The 22713-nt window shown below is 44.0% G+C and overlaps 1 long non-coding RNA gene across 1 annotated transcript in view; it reads left to right on the top strand.

Annotated features, from left to right (window-relative positions):
* The window catches only part of LOC146860579 (uncharacterized), a 175397-nt gene that overhangs the window by 127112 nt on the left and 25572 nt on the right, over positions 1 to 22713 (top strand). Inside the window, exon 2 of the long non-coding RNA XR_014979178.1 lies at positions 15433 to 15532. This is a non-coding gene — a long non-coding RNA (uncharacterized LOC146860579). The remainder of the gene's footprint in view (positions 1 to 15432; positions 15533 to 22713) is intronic.

The following is a 22713-nucleotide window of genomic DNA, read 5'->3' as shown; positions in this document are numbered from 1 at the left end:
TTTTGCGCTCCCTAACTCTCTCTTTCCTGGCGTTTGGGTGGACTAATGCTGGAGGCTTAAAACACCTCCTAACACCCTTCACAGGCCTGTACAGCACCCGGACCTCTGGCAAGGGGATACATGCTTAGGTGGCAACTCCTATAACCCTGCCTTAGATATAGGGAGTGACTGACAGTGTTTCTTGCACTGCAGACTATTGTGGTCTGCTAGGAGACACCCCAGGTATCCAGGCGGAGGATCCAAGGCGAAAGCGGTAAACCAACAGTAACCCTAGAAATTACCTGTAAGCCCCAAATCCCCCAAAATGGAAGACGATATGGACACTGGAGCCCCAGTGACCACCCCAGATTTTATCCTCCCACTGGATGACCAGAACCCCAACCCCCCGCCCCGTGGAGAGGGCAGCAAGGCGGCAAGTAAGGCAACATCTGCAGAACCAAGCACCATCGCTGGGAAGGCTGGTGCCCCGAAGGCCTCAGGGTCAGTAGCCTCAGGTCCGGTGGGCTCAGGGACGGGGGCCTCAGGGCCAAAGTTCTCACGGCCAAAGGCAGGTGCACCTGGAAACCCCACCGCTGCCAAACCAGGGAGTGGAGGAAAGGGTGAGGTAGGGACCAGGCAAGGGACAGCCCCCAAACCCTTCAATGGGTACAATGTCTCCCACCGGCATGCCCATGTCATGCGGTGGGAAGTGAAGGACAAGGGAGGGCCCAGACTGAACAGGATCGTGTTCTTGAACAAGGTCCTCAAACCAGCTTGGGTCCCAGTGGCTGAGGTGCTGAGTTGCCAGGAGTCCGCGTCATGCATGATTTTTCTTCTTAGTTTCATCACTCAGGCCCTTTTCAGGAAGTACTGGGACCTCTTCCAGGGAAAGAAGAAGGAGACACCCTACAGCACCTTCGGCTTGACAACAGGATGGGCACCGGCACCACAGAGAAGAGGGTAACGGTTGAGATGAACAACACCCACAACCCAGACAGAGACATCGCGTCACTTCTCCAGAAGTGCGGCACCATCCTGAAGGACCCACCAAGGTCAGAGACGCCAACGGAGTATTGAACACGACCTGGCGAGCAACCATCAGCCTTCACAAGGACCCTGCAGAGAGAGATGGAATGAAACACCCACTGGCGAGCTTCTGCCTAGGAGCCGACAAAGGGAGGATCAGATACCCGGGACAACCCTTTACCTGCAGGAAGTGTGAGGCTGTGGGACACTTAGGCAAGGACTGCCCAAAGAAGTTCTGCATGATCTGCAAGCAGACCGGACACGAAGCAGGCACATGCAACGGGATCAAGAAGTGCAAATTCTGTGGAGAGGGTCCCACCTACTAATGGAGCGTAAGGGAAAGGTCAATGTATTAGGCAAACCCAGTATAGTATAAGCGGGGAACCTAGATAAAGTGGTATCAAAGGCCCTGTCTGTATCATCTAGGATTCCATCCCAGTATCTAGTAAGTTTTGGACAGTTCCATAGCGAATGAAGGAGAATTCCAGGGCTCCCAGGTCTTAAAATACTTGCTGTATCTTCTATGGCACTACCCGTCATCCTACTGCTCCCCTGCCGTGCTCCATCACGTTGTAGCACTGCCTCTGGAAGCCTTTAGTAGAATTTATGTAATTGTATGTTATTATTGTAATATATTGAACTGATGTAAAAAAAAAAATTATCTATTTTTCTTTTTTTTTCAGAAAATTATTTCGTTTGGATAAAAATGTGAAAATGCCTAGAAGAACTGAGAAAAAAAGACAAGAGAAGTAGCATTTATATTTGCAGAAAAGAAAAGATTTGGAATTACAAAAAAATGAGAGCACTACACAAACAGTTTCTTTTGGTAAAAACACTAGACAATTTCTGAAAAAAATATTACGAACATTTAATGAAAATAACATCACACAAAAGAAAAAGAAGAATTTTTCAAGTAAGGAGAAGGAGACTTCAATTTCAAATACAAGGAAAACAAAATATGATAAAGAAACAGTATCTGTTACCCGGAGACAAAAACAATTTCAAGAAATTCGTCAGAGACTTTTTCAAACTACAGTGATTCAGAATTTAATGAGAACATGCAGCAAATATAAAAAGAAAGTGCTGCAATTCAAACAGAAGCAGCGTATCGAAAGTATAGTGGATACTGCTTTTACTTTAAAACAGAAGCTATTCATTGTGATTTTGAAGAGGATCAAAGTATTAGATAAAGTAATCAAAGTGTTGAAAGAGAAAAGTAGACGAAAAAAACTTGTGAACAGAACCAACTTTTGCAAAATCTTTAGTGGACATTGGAAACATACTCCTAGTAGTGAGCCTTTTTTTAATGAGGAAAGTTACTTCCAGGAAAATAGTTTACCATTTGCAGTTGATACTGGAGGTCGTTGCTACAAAGTTCAGAATGGTTGTCCCCTTCTAAAAGAGGAATTGGTTGGTAAAAGTGCAGAAGAGTTAATAGTTGAAGAAGTGCAAGGGAAACGTACACAAGCTCCTGTGTATAAGTGGGGTTGTAGCAGTATTTGTAGTATTCGACAGGAATCTATTGATATAATGCGAGATTTGCTACGAGAATATACACAGAGAAGGATTAAACAGAAGATTAAGTTGTTGCAAGGACTAGATCCATGTAATGTAAGAAAATATACTGCGAAACATAAGCATTCTCTGGCTTGTCTTGTAAGAAAAGTGTGTAAAAGTGTTTTTCATCACTTGAGGATGTTAGCAGTACACCATTCAGAAATGCGGAAGTTTGTAAGGAAACTGTACTATGTAAAAAGTACTGCATTATGTTTAAGTGAACTGAATACAGCTCTTTTATATGGTTCTTTATCAGATGTTCAAAAAAAGTGTGATGATATTGAAATGCGATATTTTGGTTCAGAAGAGCAGTCAATAGAAAGTGAAAGTTTGACAATTATAGATGTTGAAGGAGATGGGAAAGTGATTAGCACTGATCAGGTTGAAGAAGAAATTGGAAGGTTTAATGTAGTGTGCCCTGAATTACCAAACTATGTTTGTGTTTGTTGTTGACGTAGTCATTATAAAAGTCAAACTAGGAATGTTGATTTGTATTTGAAAAGTAAAAAGGAGAACAATAGTAAGTGGGAAGAATTTGCAACATACTTGTTGGTGGAAGGTCGATTTGCGTTAGGTAGTGATCAACGTATATATGTAAATATTGTTATAAAAAATTAGAAGAGAAAAAAAATGCCTGCTAGAGCAGTACATAATAACTTAGAATTAGTAGCTATTCCGGAGGAACTGGCAGAATTGACTACATATGAGTCGGTTCTAATTCAATCTGTTCGTCCTTTTCAAACTATAATTCGGATGGAGCCTAAAACGGGTAAACTGACACCAACAGACTTGCAAAGAGGGCTGAAAGGAAGAGTGGTGTACTTACCTTTTGATTTTAAGAAAAATATTGAAACTATTGCTGGAGAGAAAGAGGAAAATGAGGCAGTAGTCATTCTAGTAAATGGTGTACCAACAAAGAGTCGGAAAATATGGCAAGAATTTGTGGATGTTAATAAAGTTGAAAAGGCTACCTTATATCTTATAGAGAACAATATTTATTACAAAACGTGGATGTAAATGTGGATGAGCAGGTAATAAGTTTAGAAGATGAATGTGAAATTTCAAGCTGTCAAATAGAGAAAGTGGACATGTCAAGGACTGAAGAGATTTATGAACATTACACAATATGTCCTTTGCATTCAAAAGAAGAAATAGGAAGCAGCATTGAGTTATTTCAAATGAAAAAAGCACAGGGAACTCCAATGAGTGTATGGGAGAAGAGCTTGGAAGCTCATTGTTTTCCACAGCGGTTTCCTACTGGAGAAGGTGGACGATATGATGACCGACCTGTACGTATTCCAGCTTCAGAATATCGGTCAACAAGATTATATTCTGAAGATCCTGCATTTCACACATATTTCACATTTTGTTTGAAAGTGATTTATCTTCTCTGTCGTATGCAGTGAAACACATACTTAAAACTGGAGTTCATCAATCACGTCTTTCTGCGAAAGAATTTGTGGAGAAAGTTGAAAAAACAGATGAAAATTTTGAAGCACAGTTAATCAATTTGATGGCATGTCAACGTGGAACAAATGAGTATTGGTATAGTCGTCATGGAGAACTCAAGTGTAAGTTATGGAACTTAGGTACACCAACATGGTTTTGTCACACTTAGCTGTGCAGAGTATGCATGGGAAGATTTGCTTGAGTTTCTAAGAGAAGTGAATTCCAATATTAAAAATGTTGAAATAAAGACTCCTGGTGAACTGTGTTCATTGGATCCTGTAAATGTGTGCAGATGTTATTTTCCCGATATAATTTACACAGTCTACTGAACATTGCCGCAATACCGCACATTCACACTACCTGTGATATTTCTCAAAAACTACTGAACGAATGTACACCATTTCAACAAAAGCGCGCTTTGTGAACCACAACCTTTCTCCCTGCCAAATTTGGCGTAATTCCGTTCAGAAGTTTGACCTGTAGCCTTCTCTAAAGTTTCCTATGGAAAATGCATTGACAAAACACATTTTAGGATTCCCCTTTTTTCTCAGCCCCCCCTTGATCAATTACCCCCAAACTTTTAAGATAGAAGCTGATTGACAAAGAGAAACTTTTTGGAAAATTTCATAAAGATTCGCTAAACGACGCCAAAGCACATGAAGGGCTCCAGGAGACGGACCACGCAACCCCACCCAACATGAGTGAAGTCCCGGGGCTGTGGGGACCCTAGCGGGCCCCCGCAGCCCAAGCGAGCCCCCGCTATTATCTTTTAAGAAATGCCCCCGGGACCTAACCCACCCGGGGGCCTCATTAAAATAAAACGCGGAAACCAGCGACCCCAGTGCAAATTGCGCCGATTTATATATATTTTTTTTATGCTTTTTTTGGCCCTGCGATCCTTTTGGGACTCCCTGAGCAGGCCTAGGGGGTCAGGGTGTTTCTACTCTGCCGCCTTCTCTTGTTTTCTACCTTTGCTTCTCTGTTTTCTAGTGACTCGCTTCTACCGAGCCACAAGATGGCTGCCAACACTTCCTGGTTTGGAGTGTTGGCAGCCAATCACAGTGAAGCTCGTGCATGGGACTTAGGCTCCGCCCAGATATCAAAACTTTTATTTTTCAAATTTCTCAGCAACTACTGAACGGATTTACACCATTTAAAAAAAGGTCGCTTTCTGACCCACGCACTACCTTTGTGCCAAATTTGGGGTAATTCCGTTCAGTAGTTTCGGCTCTAGCCTTGCACAAATATTCCTATGGCAAAATGGCAAAATGCGATGCAGCGCGCGCTACGAAATTCGTTTTATTTATTTAATTGTTTACTTACCTGCAATTATCCATATTCCGGTTTTTAGAACCCCCCACCCTGCCCCTCCCCCGCCCCGGCTTACCGCCCCACGGAACTCCCTACACGGGCCGCGGCTGGACACAAGTTATAGTTACCTAAGGGCACGAGTTATAGTTACTTGAGATAACTGTAACTTGTATATTTCAGTGTTTTTTTAGTTTATAACGTTACATTGTCTCTGAAATGTTCACCTAACTATGAAATTATTTTAACCTTTGTTTTTTATTCAGTGGATTTCTAAGTTTTTTTTAATGTAAAGTAAATTATGATTACAATTCTTAGCTATAACTTCACTTTAACCTTTGTTTTTTTTCAGTGAATTTCTAGGGGTATTTTTAACGCAAAGTAATATTTTATTATCATACACAATGCCAACCCCATGCCACGCAGGGCCTTTGGCTGTGCACACTGTGGGGTTGGCCGCAGAGCATCCTTACCCCCTGCAGGCAGCTAACCCATGCCACGGACAACCTTTAGCGGTGCACTGCGTGAGATTGGCCACAGTGCCTGGCCACTAGCCAGGTCCAGCTCCCAACCCCCTGCAAGCACCCTACCTTCGGCTGTGCACATCTTGGGTTGGGCACAAGGCCTGGCCTATAGCCATTTCCTGCACCCAACCCCTGTGAGTGCCCTCACTCCCGCAGCACATGGCCCTCTGGCATTAACAGCCTGTGGTTCGTCTTGCAGGTCCTCATGGTGAGTTACTATGTCAAAGATCACAACACCAAATATAAACAGGGAAACTATTGGCTTTATCAAAGGGTGAGCATGTCAATATATATATTTTTCAAACATCTGTTTATTGACATTTAGAATAGACACCCGTGGGTGGGAACAGGACATAAAATAACAGCACCAATCAAGTTATTACAGGTTCTGAATGGCCAATGGGAAGAAACAAAATGGTCAGTTATAGAAAGCTCCATTCACAATCGACATATAACCCACAATGCCGTTGCTGACAGGATTAATCCATTTATCTGAGTGAGGGGTGCTTCAGAAAATAAAAGGTGAAAGGAGAACTGTGACGTTGAACAAATGACCAATGGTATAACAGGAAATAGAAGAAGGAGAGAAAGTTAACAAACTAAAAATCACTGGTTTACTAACTCCAGCAAGTGATCGCTTCCAGTTTTCAGTACAGGAAAGTCTTAATCTCAAACATGGGGACAGGGTGTCTAGCAGGACTGGCCAGGCAGCCTCCCCGGGGCTATTAGTGTGGAACTTTTCAACAGGGGCCAAACCCCCACTACAACAAATGTATGTTAATATATTTAATGCAGATCAAACATGTTTGTTCAAAAATCACCAATATATAAATGTATATTTTACTTATTCACACAATGCAATGTTTATTAACAGTGATTATACAACTGCTTAATAAAGTTATAATAAAAAAATAGAATATCAACACTTTGAGTCTTTTTTCTAACATAGTTTTTATGATTGCATGTTGTGGGCTGAAAGTGTTTCAAAGAAAGACTCCGACATTTACAAAGATTAATTAAATCAACATGTCTCTGAGTCTTTCTTTTACATGTGTTAGCCCAAAAAATGCAATAATAAAACAACCACAAGAGTGCCTTGCTCTCCAATTGAAGAAAATAGAGCTCCAGTTAAGAGTGTTTTTGAAATATATGATAAGTTCTTCTGGGGTCACGGATTTATTGACATAGAATACTTACTGCTTTTTTCTAACTTTGATGTTTACAACATTAGAAAAATGCCCCCCGCCCCTACTAGAGACATCAACAAGCTGAAAAGAAAAATTTAAATAGCACTTGTAGGGCATTATAGGGCGCTCCTTCAAGGAGCAGGGAATAATGACTGAGCAGCTCCTTGACCTCATTTATTGACCTTTTTAAAACAAATTTTTGTTGTGGGTGTCCCAGTGTCCAACCAGGACGCACACAATATATAGTTTGTTTGGTGGCCGGAGGGCTAGCCCCATGGCTCCCGTGTCCCCAGCCAGCTCCCCAGCCAATGCCTATAGTTGGTGCCAGCTGGAGATGGCAATTATTGTTTTTAATATTTAAATTATTGGGGAAAGGCGCATGTGGACCCCCTCTTTGGGGCTTTACAGGCCCTGGGGACCCCATCTCCTGGCCTGTATTATTTTGAAAAGGAATGGGGTATACTGTGCCTCTCCGATACTTTATGGCCACATGTACCCCATCCCCCAGGGTCCAAGTAGATGGCCCAGTGCCCACCTGGGGCACCAACAATTCACAATGTTGGGAGCTTTGGAACGGAGACCTAGGGCCCTTGCAACCCCACGAGCTTCACGCATAAGCCAATCCTTGGTGCAGCGAGAGTCGGCTTCGCTCTTGCCTGGATGGAGCAGAGTTTTAGCTCTGCTCTCACCTGATGGGAGCAATCTCAGTTTCCCTGCCCGCAAGAGTGCAGACAGGGAACAAATATCAGTTCCCACCTGGCGGGAACATTTTTGCAGCTCCCGCCGGGTGGAAGTAGACAAGTTTTCCCTGTCCGTGCTCTTCCGGGCTAGCAAACGGTGTCCCGGGGTGGGATTCCCAGGACACAGTGATTGAACCGGCTCTAGGGAATGGGATCCTCAGGGCCTTTCCAGGGTGGTGGAAGGGGGCATGCAGCCCCTTATGTTTATATATATATATATATATTGGCCCCGGGGATGGAGTTCCTGGGGCCCCTGCAAGATCAGGGAGTGGGGGCAGTGCGTTTCCACCCCTTTTAGGTCTCGCCTACGCAGCACGCGAGCGCTGCTTTGGAGTGACCTCTTGGAATCACGCCGGGCTTTTGTGGAAACTCGTGCATGTTCTGCACTGTTTCCAATGGGCACGCGTGCATGTACGGCGTTTACCATGCAGGAGTGAGCAGCGGCACCATCTGTTTGCATTTATCGCGCTTTCGAAACAGGTGGTGCCGCTGCTCGCTGCCGCAAGGTAAACACTGTGCGAGTCTCGCTCCCGTCTGAAACCTTGTCCACAACTCTGATCTAGATAAGATCTAGAGAAGACAAAATCCTCATGTGCGCTGAAACTAAAACTCTGTTTTAGTAATTGACAACACACCAGTGGGAGGTACACTGGATTTCCACTGGGCCCTCTTGTGCGGCGGAATAGCTGTTGCTTTATTGTATCCTTTCTGTGCCTGCCCCCTCCCTCGCTCTCAGTTCTGAACCTCGTTCTCTACCCTCCTGTCACCAGAATTTCCCTCTTCCCGCGTCTGCTCCCTCACGTTCTCTCTCACCCTTTTTCTCCATCTTTTTTCTTTCTTCTGTGCTCCCCCTCACTTTCTGTCCCTTACGTTCCATTTTCTATGTTTCTCTGCCCCCAACCTGTGTTCTCTCTTTTGCCTCCTCCTCTCTCGACCCCCCCCTCCTCGCTCTCGGTCCTGGGTGAACTTGGTGGAGAAGGGAAGAGGGAACATATTCGATGAAGGTGAGCTCCGCAGAGACTATATGCAGTGGTGGCTTCCCCATTGGGGCATGAGGGCGTTGCCCTACCGCTTTCTTGCGGTGCGAGAAGGCTGAAACATAAACGGTAAAAACTACCATTTATGTTTCTGCCTTCTCGCATTGGGGAGAAAGCAGAAGTGCTTCTGTGCCTGGTTGGAGGCGGGCGGGTGGTCCTGCTCGAGGGCATGGGGGAGTGGCTGGAGCCGACCAAACTGTCAGTACCCACAACAGTGGGTAAGCCACTCCCCTCTGCCCTCGAGCAGGACCACCCACCCTCCCTTTATCTCTATGCAGAGAAAATGTCCCGGTTGGGGCGCTTGCCTGCTCGCCTGCTGCGCCTACCAGGGTTGTGATTGGCTTGCATTGCATTGGGAAGGGAAGCTGCCTTCTGGCTGCTTCCTGCAGCAGGAACACGCGGACCCACCTGTACAGTGTGGCCGGCCTGGAGCAGAGGCGGTGCGGTACCCCGGGACTCAGGTACGTTTTATTTTAATTGTTTTATTCCCCACCTGCGACCCCCCTCCCTCCCTCGAGCATGCCGGCCGCCGCTGTCATCTTCCAACATTCACGTTCGCATCTGGTCAGAGCTGTTTCAAGTCTTATATTTAAACTATTGTGAAATGTCTGAGACATAAAGTACTACTGTATCTGGCTATACAGGCGGGAGACCTGAATGTACATTACTTTTTGTAATCCTTTTGCTTTGCTCCGGTTTTTCATCTCAATTCGAACGCGCTGCTTTGTCTGCGTGCTCTATCTTTTATTTGCTGTTTAAAAACATAGGGACTAGCAAACCTGTTGCATATTCTGCCTCATAATGAAGAAGAAATCACAGAGGAGAGCTTCAGGAAAACCATTTGATTCTCAAGAATTGCAAATGCTGCCTCTCAATATGAAAAGAGAATTAGTTTGTCGTGGGCACATGGACTTCCAAGGTGCATTTACAGCTCATCACATACCACAGGAATGCGTACTTGCCGTTTCAAACATAGCTGCGTACGTTTTTTTTGCTGCTATCCATGTGAACGCAGACGCTTTAATTTGTGCAACTCTCATGAAGAGGCGGGCGCCTCACTCTCCTGCCGAGCCAGTGACCCCCGTGCCCCACGGAGAGCACCTTCATCAAATGTTGTGGAGCAAGTCATTGGCATTCCGCCGGCTCGCACTGCACGCAGCTCAATCCAATTTATATGGTTATTGGCTCTCACGTTAGAAATGGAGTAATCACTTTGTCCCTATTGGTGATATGACTCGCAGTCGGGTAAGTCAGTAAAGTGTCTCGCATCAGTGCAAGTTTAGGGTTAAGGTGTATTGATATACATGCATTTTATAAGTGACAGCCTCTTGCCTTTTTGTCACTATGCTCGATCATGCAGACGTTTGTCGTGGTGCAAACAGACTGCCAAGCTTCATCACAGTTCAATACAAAAAAAGCTGCAGAATTCCAGTAGGCCTGGTTGCCTTTACTTCCAGGAAGAATCTGAATTCTTCACTATTCTTCTGAAAACACCAATCCTCTTACTTGAATTTCTCGGGCCTGTTTCGGTATTCATTTTTTTCAGAAAATGTCCCCGGCTTTGCAATCCAAAGTAGCCGTCCCAAAACGTAACCAGTTTAAGCCAGAACAGCTCACAGCGGAAATTGGAAAAAGACCCGAAATTCCACCTTCTCCATCCTCTCTACTGACCCCCCGCCCAACCCATCTCCCCACCCCATGTGTGGGCTTGATGTTAAACCCCAGCCCAGATGACAAACTGACCTGTCCCTTTAATGTGGGCTTTTTTTTTGTTTAAATTTATTTTATTGGTTTTACACAAAGAAAGAATGAACGAGCCAGTGTGCTCAACAATCATCGGGTTACAATCCGGCATATCGCTGTCATGAGTGTCAGATAGGAACGAATAAGGAAAAGAGAAACAGATCCCCACTCCCTCCCCCTCCTCCTCCTCAAAAGAAAACCACCCCAGTAAAATAAAGAAAGGAAAGGCCCCTCCATCCAACGGCCAATCTCTCTGAGTTTGCTGAGTGACAGATGCAGTGGGGGCAGGTGATGAGGGAGGATCCGCCAGTCTTAAAACTCTCAGATATTTGGGACAGGTGAGCTCCGTGAATTCGGATGTCAATAGTGCAAGGAAGGGTGCCCAAAAATCGTGAAAAGAAGCCCCGGGGTTGGTCAAAGAAAGAATGAACCACAGTCTATGAAGCCAGCCTAAGCGTGTAGGAACTGTCATGAAATTTTGGACTGCCGCACCCAGTGCCAGCGCTTTCTGTTTACCTCTCTTGGATGTGAGCGGGAAGGTAATGACATTGGGGAGGCCTAGGAGAACGTACACCGGAAATCTCGGGATCTGGGTATCAAAGTGGGAGTCGACCTCATCCAGAATTTGTTGCCAATATGTCCCCAGGACAGGGCAATCCCAAAGCAGGTGGGTAAGGGTACCCGGTGAGCTGCAAGCTCGCCAGCACAGCGGGCTACGGGAAGGGTTACCCCTGTGAAGCCTCACTGGGGTTAAATACCAATAAGTTGCCAACTTAGGAGCCGTTTCGATAGATGCAACATTGCGGGCTGTGCGGCAATAAATGTCCTTCCATTCCTTCAGTGTTCGTTTCCTGCCCAACTCCCCTTCCCATCGCAGCTGACCAGGGGATTTCCCAGTGTCCGAGGTGCTTCGAGTGAATTTATACAGATCTGATGTCAGTCGTGCATCGCTATGTCGCGTCAGTAACCATTTCTCAAACGGGTTGAGAAGCCTCTCTACTCCCTCCCTCATATTCTTGTGGAATACCCAGTGCCTAATCTGTAAGTAATGGTAACGCTTCGTTTCGGGAAGTCCGTGATCCGAACGGAACTCAGCGAAAGGGCACAGTCCGGAAATGTCAAAGAAATGTCCTATGGAGCGGGAAGCTTCAGTCGTCCAATGATGAAATTCCCCATAATCTAGGCCGGGAGAAAAGTCTGGGTTTTGTATAATGTGGGCTTTTTAACACACAATCCATAGACAGATGAACACAGGCATGAGCCCACGTGGGCGCATTGTTATACTTACATTTTGGCGCTTGTTACCAGTGTTTTATAGTTTCATAGCAGCGTAAATAATACGCGTTAATATTACATAAGCCTATGGTGCACATTTTATTGACCTTAGAAGAGGAAAACACAAGTTTGTCAATAACGATCTTACTGAAATAGGAAATTAACCCACTGAGCCAAATTGCTTAGAGGTTTAATGCGCTTCCTGCAGAGCACTGGATGGGATATGCAGATTACAGGTTTGTATCCTGATTCGATAACTCAGTGGCTTTTGCCTTACTTTCCAATCCAAAAGCCGTGAGATTTCCCGTCATTTCCGGAGAATCGAAGAAGTACACAATATAGATGACATTGAAATTTGAAATGCTTAGTCTACCTTTTTCACACTTTTTGTACCTTTCTTGAAAAGACAATAGTGGCATGCACCATCGTAATGTTAAAAATGAAAGAACTCAAGCCTGGTGCCAGTCGGTTCCTTTCATGAGAACAAGGTGCCAGGAGAGACAGTGTGCAAAGCTGCAGAGCACAGGTGTTTTCAATGAAAGACTGTGAAACACCACCAGGATTCTACATAAAACACAAAGTGCCTATCAATAGGAAATGATATATGCCTCCATCTTTGTGCAAAAGGTGTTATAAGTGCATATGAAGGCATTGCTTAATTAGAGCCAGTGGTTTCCGGTGCTCGGCACCAGCACTTAATTGTCAGCACAGCACATAATTGTTGATATCAGCACTTATGACAGCTGCCACATGGTGGCGCTGTTTGTATAATTTAGAGATGAGCGAAACAACTACTGTTTATTAATTCAGTATGCATCAGAAACAACGAATACTTGCCCAAGCTATTTTTTATAACTTTGAGGGCCTGGAATAGTCTGAATTGTCACAGTGTGCATGTTAGTAGTTGTGTTGGTACTGTCATTGGCAACGCTGGCAGCTGCAATGGGTGGCTCAAACTGGCAGGCCAAGTACACAACCAGGAATCCTGGCTCTTCATACTAAACTTCATGATCTTGGACTTATTCCTCCCCATGCCGTAATCTATGTTATCCGACAAAAGTAGAAACTCCCAGAGGCGAGTTAGTTGACCTATACATTAAAAACAATTAACAAGCGATAGACAGTTTTGCCAGTCACTGTCTTTGTTAGGACAGATTCACAATTGCTTTATTAACCTCACTGTTTGCTCAAATTTGCTTGAAAATGCATCATTTGCCCACTCTTTTTTCAAACTTTTCTGGGGGGAAACCCCCCCAAATCCCCTGTAGGTGATTCAGGCTCGCTCGCTACGCTTACTCGCTACAGTGCTGTACAACAATTGTTTAACGTCACACCACTTTCAAATGTCACCAGCCGCCACTGACTATATGAATACCCAGGACTGGCCCCGCACCACTGACCGGGCATTTGGGGTCCTCCATTCTATTTCAGTGCATAGTTGGCCATGCTTTCACATGTGGACAGGCTGCCTGCTGGCTCTTGCCCTGTATTATAGATTTTTGGTGCTTTTGTGTGTGTGATGGGGATCACCGATTAAGTAATTAACCCACCCACGCCTGGAGCCCTCCCCTACACGAGGCCCTGCATGCATGATCTGAACAATTGCCCAAAATGAAGCCACAAAGTATTGTCGTGCTCCATTTTTAAATGACCGATAAAACAATCTAAAGATCTCAAAAATAAATCATTATTGCACTTTCTGAACAAATTCGTTTTAGACCAATTCTTTTGCATATACAAATGTGCATTTCATCAATTCGTTTGCATAAACCATATTCAGACAATCAGCATGTTTTTACACTTCACCCTGTTTCTTAATATATGCGGATTGTTTTCTTTTTCCATTTTCACTAATGTACTCTGACATACAGAGAAAGATTAAAACTACTGTATCGCCTCGTCCTCTATTTCCCGATAACACTACCACTTTAACAACCTCCCCTTCATTTTTTTTTCCTCCAATTTATAATGTGATTTAGGGCATTAAAAATTCAATAGATTTAAACTAATAAAATAAAATAAATGTCTAGCAAAATAAAAATTTACAGTGTTTCATCTAAAACTTTCTCTGTTAGAAGCCACAACTGCTGGCTTTGCCAAACGCTTGTTTCTCGATTCTTTTTCTCTTTATTGAAATGGGCCTTAGGAGTTTCGCAGGCAGGCACACATATTTGAGAATTGCACATGTGCAAGGAAATAGACTTGGCAGCTCTGGTAATAAATACAGAATGAAATCTTCCATGTATCAAAGTGCTAACGGCCACTAAGGGAGAAGAAAGCACCTCCTATACAGTAGCCTATAGCACTGATGAGCACACTGCCCCTTTCTGAATAAACATTGGCAAAGCCAACAGGTCTGGCCTAGATCAGCTGGTGTGACGCTTCTTTATGTTGTATATTGGTTACATATGCTTACATTTAAAAAAGAAAAACGCACACCATCCTAAAGTAGAAGCCATTTGTTTGCACGTATAATTTTTTTTTTTTTAAATAGTCAATATACTTCACAGCTGACAGATTTACTTTTCTGTAGAAACCCTTTCCCGTTTTAATACTTCTCATTAAAAGAAATTCTTACTGGAACAAAGAAATGGTACTGATTTTGAACTACTATAATCTAAGGAGGCCATTAAAACTCATAAGGATAACTTAAAAAAACAAGTATTGGCATAGCCAAAGGTCTCGCCTTTGGGATCTTATAAGTGTTTAGTTATCCAGCACAATATCCTTGGTGCAACAACATCAACTGTTGCATGGCTTAAAACTTATAAGGTCCCAAAGGCGAGACCTATTGGCTATGCCAATGCTTGTTTTATTTACAACTGCCCGAGGGAATGGGGTCTGCGGTGCTTTATGAGGATCGGGGAGAAGGGCTGCACGCCTCTCTCCCCTTTACAGTATTTAGCAAGACCGGAAGGATTGGTTTCCCGGGGCCGGAATCAGGTTGGTGAGGTAAGCCCCACACAAGCACCCCCTTCTTAAATAATAATTTATATTGACCCCTGGGACATGGCCAACCTGGGTGTTCATTTAAAGAAAACAAATATTGCAGCTGGCATTTTTTTTAACAGCATCCTACTGGTGTACAGCGGTATCGTGACTCTGGAAGATAAAAGAAAAACACAACAGTGCCCATGATAAGAAAACAAAAATAAAATGTATGTGTGCAGATGACCTCACCAGTGCTCCTTTCTTCAACAAGAATATATTTGTGCTCGTTACTTTTTGGCCCTGGAATAATGCAAAATATCAATTTCTGTTTTGAGACATTTGCTGTCCCTGCACATTGCTTACCTTATGTCACTGTGCATGATTAACTGTTTAACAATTGTGTTTGGGGAAGTTGAAACAGTTTCTAAGTGCAGGAAGCCATGGTTAAATTATGTTGCACCTTTCAAGCTGTAAAACATTTTGTTTGAACAGGCCTCCTCTTACGGGGAATCAGACGACCTCTGACTGTGTAGATTTGTATATATACTGCTTGTGTTTTCAGTCTCAAGAGGAGTCTGGTGGCTGATGTTCTCAAATGGTCAACACACTTCCTCACCACATCTAAATAAATGTGTATTCTGGTATTACCTGAGTAAAGTGCTTTTTTCTTCTACAGATTTTGGTGCCATGACTCAGATGACTGGACGCAGGCATTTTTAATGGCTGCAGAGCAGATGATTCTCCCCTCAGCAACCAAGTGCACACATCTTGAAAAGGTATTGAACGTTATTAAAAATCTCTGGTCAGTCATTTTTGGGGGCACCCAAATCCTATGGCTAAAGAGCACTGAATTTGCACATCGGAAAGAGGGTAGAGACATGTAAGGGTAAGATTTTTGTAAAATGCAAAGAGGGTTCTAGGTTCTAAGCGCTAGGTATAAAGTGATAAAGTCAAAACGCTAGGTTCTGAGTGCTAGGTTTAAAATGCTAGATGCACAACGTTAAGTTCCAATTGCTAGGTTCTAAGCACTAGATATAAAGTGCTACATTTAAAAGTGCTAAGTTCTAAGCACTAGGTTCAATGCACTGGGCTCAAAGTTCTAAGGGCCCTGTGCATCAGGAGTTAATATCGATGATATAAAGTATGAGCTTAGTTAGAGATAAGGTTTTAAGCCATATCGAGACAAGCACCCCGGGATTGTAATAAATAGCAGGATCTGCCCTTATCATTTCTCCATTTTTGTTTGAAGAATGAGAGGGAGGGCTAATGCCATGCATACTATTTATTTTATTTATTATTTATTTCATTTCTAAAGCGCTACAGCTACCCAACAAGGGTTTCCCGGCGCTGATGATTCCGTGCATTGAGAAAATCAGGATTTTTAGATGTTAAACAGCCAGGTTTTTAAGGCTTTCCTGAATTTCAGGTGATTCGTTTCCTGCCTAAGAATCAATGGAAGAGTATTCCAGAGGGAGGGTCCCAGGTATGAAAAGGATTTGCCGCCCATTCTCGCCAGCCTGATTTTAGGGATCACAAATTGGTTGGCTGTAGCTGAACGAAGGGTGCGGGATGGACGGTAGGGCTGAATAAGGTTTTGAAGATATTTGGGTGCCTTGTTGATTGAGATCCTATGCATAAGACATAAGGATTTAAATTTTACCCGATACTAGACTTCATTTTGCATGTCTATGCATTACATGATTGTAACATCGACCCCATTGGGAGTATTGTGTAACGTACTTGTATACCTGTGCTGATAAGAAAATCTCAATAAAGTTTTTTTTTTTTTTATCATATAAGGTATGAGCATGAGGTACAGCGTGTTGGGTATGAAATTTGAGTTTTGAAATTGTATGATTCTGATATAAATTGAGGTACCCGTCTGTCAGGTCTGACCACCGAGTTCATTCGCACCAAGATTCTCACAAAGAAGAGTTCCTTGAATGCAAGGGGGCTTGGTAAAATCCTAACACAACAGGGAATATTTGTATCTACATCCTGTGTTCCATTATCTTATTTTTCTTTCTTTTTCTCTTCCTACAATGAACCGTGTTTATGCCTTGAGTCTAGAGTGATACCATGTGTACTGCTCTTTAGCGAGGAACATTATGCTGTGTTTGTGCCTCGACTATAGAGTGATACCTTGTGTACTGCTCTTTAGCGAGCAACATTATGCTGTGTTTGTGCCTCGACTATAGAGTGATACCTTGTGTACTGCTCTTTAGCGAGAAACATCACAGAAAAAAGGTAAAGCACTACACAACCTCATCACTTTTCATGAGTTATTTATTGGGGATGCAGGATCAAGGAGAGTTACCGCACCAAACAGAACCCCAGCAGATAATATGTATGTGCATTTTGAGCACAGCACATGTAAGTATTTGGTTGAATGGAACAGAAGCCCCCCCAAGCGATTTCCAGTAGAGGGAACGTTTGATCTGGATAAAATAGTGCAATTAAGAGACGTTTTGGAAGTAAGGAAAAGTGGGGTGCCAGAAGATCAATGGAATGCATTTCCTGATTAGAATGAAAAGCCATCTAAGAAAATCGACAAGACTTGGGTGTAGAATCATAAAGACTCCCAGGGAAAATGTATGGAACAAGTAAAAGAATTAAAAGAAAAATGCTTCACTGATGACAAGGAGACAGAGAAAAATAACAAAGACTTCATGGTTAGACATAATGCAACGATGTATCCACAGCTTAAAGAAACCCTTACTTATGATAATGAGACTCCTGAAGACATAGATTTCCTCACCACTACACACACTCAGGTAGCCTCAGCACCCCAAAGGAGTCCATCCACAGCTCCTCCATCCAACAAACTTGAGGCCCCTTGGACTAGTATGAGCACACAGGTTGCCACTCTAAAATCCCCAACTTCTCCTATAGAAGAGATGGTTTATAAGCCACAAATGACCCTTATCTTGTCTCCAGCTGCTGCTGACACTCGCAGTCATGTAACACAAGATGGGGATATTCTCCAAGCTCTACTAAGGCAATTAGCCAGTGCCAATGGTGTCTTTGTGACAGTCCACACCTCTTGGACCCCAGGTGATCTTAGGAATTTAGTTAAAGATTTTTCCAGTTTTCAGGAAGTACCTTAAAGGTTCAGAGAGGAACTTGTGACCCTCTTCAAATGTTATGACCCTACTTGGGCAGAGGTACATCAATTACTAGGGGCTGTCTTGCACCGGAGGTGCATCAAAAACTCTTGACTACAATCCCTTGGCCAGATAAGGCACCAGAAACCACAGAAGTGACGCACCAAATTAGTGGATGCAGTAATTAAGAGTGTCCTTGCAAGGCAGACAAAGGAATGATAAATAGTTGCAAATTAAATAAAAGTGAATCACCAGCAGAATATTTAGATTGCTTTAGGGAGGTTTGTGAGCAACATTTAGGGATAGCAGACCCACTTATGAATGCCCAGCAAGCAGTAGCAGCTGGGTTTGCCCAAGGTTTGCCATCTAAGTTATAGTAACAACTACGTAGTGTTTGTGTGGGTTAGCAGACTAAAGATTTGGATGAGTTAGTTGCAGTTGCAACCCACTTTGTGAGTTACCATTAAAAAAGAAAGAAATGACTGAGGCTGATAGCTCTGAAGATGCAACATTTTCGGCCTATAGGAAGAGGAAAGGGAATGGGGAAAAGGGAGCCACCATTTGTGGGGTCATACTGGCTGCATTTACTGTGGCAGGAATGGCACCGGAAGAATGAATACCCTAACAAACGTAACCCCATAGGACTGGAGAATATGGCCACTCCATTTGTGCCAGTACAGCACAACTTGCAGTTTCCTCCTCTGCCTTTGAATACCATCAAGTACTAGGATAGCCTTGGGGAAAGTACTTTTATCATGACACCACTAGTCCCAGTTAATCAGGACAGACTCTATATCTCCGGCACAATCAATGGGAAAGTGACTGACAGTCTAGTAGACAAAGGTGCTACCAGTTCAGCCTTGAAGGCTTCCGATTTCCCTACTTTGCCCCTCACTGACATCTCAATTAATTCAGTGGGAGTAGCCGACAATGTAGTCTGTCACCCAGTTTCCCAGCCTGTCACTGTTACCCTTGGCCCTATCTCTGACTAGCATGCCTTTCTCCTCAGCCCATCTTCTCCTGTCAACTTACTTGGGAGATATTTGCCATGTAAATTAGGGTGCACCATCCAACCTCTGATGTTTTTCATATTTACAATTAATGAATCTTAATCTTGAATTTACAGTTACCCCTGAAAGAATTAAATGGGAATAAGTACTCAGCTTTTGACACCATGTGCTCGGTTCACTTTGAGGTCTTAAGGAGACTGTGACAAGATGAAGAGCTGTGCTACAGGAGGGACTGCCGCTTTGCGACTGCTTTGCTGTGTTGGCCTGCTGATTGCTGGGCTACATGAGGGACTGCCACTTTGCGACCTGCTCTGCTGTGTTGGCCTGCTGCCTCTGATCTGGGAGGTAAGAAGGGTTGAAAAGCAATGGGAGGTACATCTAGTGATGAAGTCAAGGCAGGCATAATATTTTTCAAAAACCTGTATTCATATTCCTTTTTCAAATGTAAATCCTTATTACTGAGCTGTTTTGTTGTAATAAGGAAATACATTTGAAAAAGGAATATGAATAAAGGTTTTTGAAAAATATTACACCTGCCTTGACTTCATCACCTGACGCACCTCCCATTGCTTTATGGACTAAAGATCTAGAAAACAGGGGCACCATACAACGGCTGGTGCCGGCGTAATTGGGCGCGGGACAATTTACCAAAAATGAAACTAGCATGAGGTGCAGATTGGAAAGTCCACTGTTGGGCTCTGTTCTATTGGTAAGAAGGGCTGTACCTGTTCCTCAACAGTCGACTCACCTTCTACACCCCGAACCGACAGCTCAGCTCCGCCGACCTCGCCCTCGCCACCGTCCCCCGCATCCGAAGAGCGATCACCGGCGGCAGATCATTCTCCCACCTCGCCGCCAAGACCTGGAACATCCTCCCCATTCTCCTACGGCAGACCTAGGACCTACTAACCTTCAGGAGGCTTCTCAAAACCTGGCTATTCAAACAGTAGCAGCACCCCTCCTCCCCAGCGCCTTGAGACCCTCATGGGTGAGTAGTGCGCTTTACAAATGTACTTATTGATTGATTGATTGATTCCTTACAACCTTTTACAACCTAAGTAACTCCAATGCTTGTTGGTTTGCCCCCTGTTCATTAAATTTCAGGGCCGTCAAAGATTTCATTCACACAAACGTCCACTGCTAGGCTTTACAAATCCAGACTCTGACTCTGCCTGACTTGCCCTCAACCAGTTCTCGGCCTTCTCAGAGTGTCAGCATTCCGCTTTGGGCACCCACATGCATCATCGTGATGCACTGATCAAGAACCGCCGTTTCTGCCTGTTTGAGCTGTGACCATCATGTTTGTCAACTTCGCCGAAGCCGCAGCATTTGAGGCAGTCCACTGTGACCCAGCGCACTCTGCACCCATCAAGGAAAGATGGGTGTCTGCCCTCCGCGACTCCAATCATTGCATTGTATCCAGCAATGGGAGACTCCAGTGATGCAAGCCCCGATCCTGAGGCCGATGGCATTGCTGAAATCTCCTGAGTGAGGTACTGTGCATTCCAGGACTTCTGAGGTCCCTGCCGCTCACCAGCACTCTTGCGGGCAATTGTCAACAGAAAGGGTGGATCAGTCTCCCACAAACTTAACATTGCATTTTAACTCTAATAACTTTGGAAGTGTTGCTTTGAACTGACCCGGGGAGAAAGTCTGTTTCCAGTCCTCGGCGTGGATCACTGTCATTTCCCCAGCGTAACTGTAATGAACTTACTGAAAGCGCAAGGCCTCTTTCAGCATTGTACATTCTTGAAGTATTCGTAACTTGAGATGCTTTAATTGGATTCATATCGTTTTTATCTTGTAGAGTCTTTTTGTGGTGTTTTCACTGTGTTACTGTTTTCACGCATGCACAACTGCTTTACACATTGCCACTTATGTTAAGCCTGACTGCTCTGTGCCTAGCTCCCAGAGGGTGAGCATGGGCTGATTCAAGTGTGTGACTGACGTACCATGTCTATAATTGTGGTCCATGCTTGGATAGGGTGCATAACTCTGCCAACTAGAGACACGATTTCTAACTGTGCAACAGCAACCTTCTTCACTGAGGTAGATCTATGCTCTGCATTCTTATCGATTTTTTTTTTTTATAAAAAAGTTCTATGGAGTTTCACATCAGTGCCTCAGTAAACCAGTGTCAGCAACTGGCAGCTCATCATGGGCTTGTCTTCATTATTCCACTCAATCTAATAACATTCTTAACATTCCCCAACCTACTAATCCACCCCGCTCCCTTTCCATGTGTTGTGTCCCAATTTAACATATCTATCCATTGTGTATATTCTTCCCAAAAACTGCAAATTCCATTGGGAGTTTACTATTGTCTCCCATAAATGCTGGGGTATTGGGATGCACAGTATCAAGGATCAGCCCATTCATTCATGGCTCGTTCTATGGGGATTGTGGGGCAGGGGATCCCTCCCATGACGGAGTCTGTGACCGGGGTCCTCTGTCTTTTAAACAGTGTACCAATGCCTCCCATGCACGGGCAATGTTAATCTACCCTTTTCCCCTCCTGGCATCCCTCCTCAGCACTCCACCCTCATATCCAACCCACCTCTCCAGGTCTTTATGCCATGTGATAACTCTTCAGTCCCCTGTGTCTTTTTAGTTTCTGGTGAATTCTCTCTTTTCCAATATGAACGCTAGATCTTAAAATATACTTGTGGTTTTTTTGGAGATGTATGTGGGAAACAACTTGGCAAACAACTTTTTTTGTTATGACCTCTGCGGTCACTGTTACTTCTTCCCAGTAAATTTGCAGTGAGGGGCAGTGTCATAACATGTGCAGGTGTTCAGCCCCTATTGCTGCCATCTTGAACATGCAGCATCATCTACACTAAAGTATTTGTTAATGCAGTCTGGGGTGAGATACGCCCTAAGAAGTACATAAAAGTTAATCAGATAAAATCTGGCATTCCTGGACACCTTTGGTACTTTTTCTAGCATTGTCGCCCAATCTCCCTCCGGGAAAGGAACTCCCAGGTCTACCTCCCATCTGGTGAGTAAGGGTCTAGTGGCTGGAGTACATCTTCCCTTATTGCCATATACAGGCATGTTACTGTCTTGTAGGTCCCCAATGATAGTACAATATGTTGCAGCTTTTATGAGTTTGGGGTTCAATTAGGCCTGTTTTCCAGTGCTTACAGAATGCCACCATCACCAATCAATGGAGTAGAAAGTGGACTTGTGGGAGGTCAAACTCTTCCCTAAAGCCCTTGAACAGGAGGAGCTCCCCCTTTCGTAACAAGTCCCATACTCTCATTTCCTTTGCCTCAACCTATTTCGACAGACCTCCACAGTTTCCACCATGGGGTATGATGTGAGTAGAGTGATAGGCAAGTCAGACGAGTATGGGATTTGGTGGCGCGTCTTCTGAAGACAACGATTCTAACAGTGGTGAAATACTTGAAATTCCTGTGTGTCTTCCTCTGTAGGGTGACCTGTCTTCAATAACCCCCTGTTTGTCTATGCAGTTCTGTGACGAACGGCCCTAGCTCTCAGCCTGGGGTCTGTCTGACTACCCTCCACTCTATAAACCACTGGAGTTGCTCTGCAATATAATATACTTCAAATTAGGGAACAGCTTATCCACCCTCCTTCACCAGTCACTGCAGTACAGACAGTGCCACTCCCTGAACATCTCTATGGGGATCCATATCGGCAGGGCCGTGGAAAAAGTACAGCAATCCACAGAGTGCCACAATTTTAAGCTGCGCAACCCTGCCTGCTACTGAGAGAGGAAGCACCCTTTAGAAGTGTGTAGTCACCCTTAATGACCTGATTACAGCTCGCACATTCCCATTGCGGAGATCGACCTAGTCATGGAAGATTGTAACACCT

This window comes from Triturus cristatus, chromosome 3_1, assembly GCF_964204655.1.
Source record: "Triturus cristatus chromosome 3_1, aTriCri1.1, whole genome shotgun sequence".
NCBI classification, from domain to species: Eukaryota; Metazoa; Chordata; class Amphibia; order Caudata; family Salamandridae; genus Triturus; species Triturus cristatus.
The sequence above is the reverse complement of the archived record's forward strand: the minus strand, read 5'-3'. Positions and strand labels throughout refer to the sequence as shown.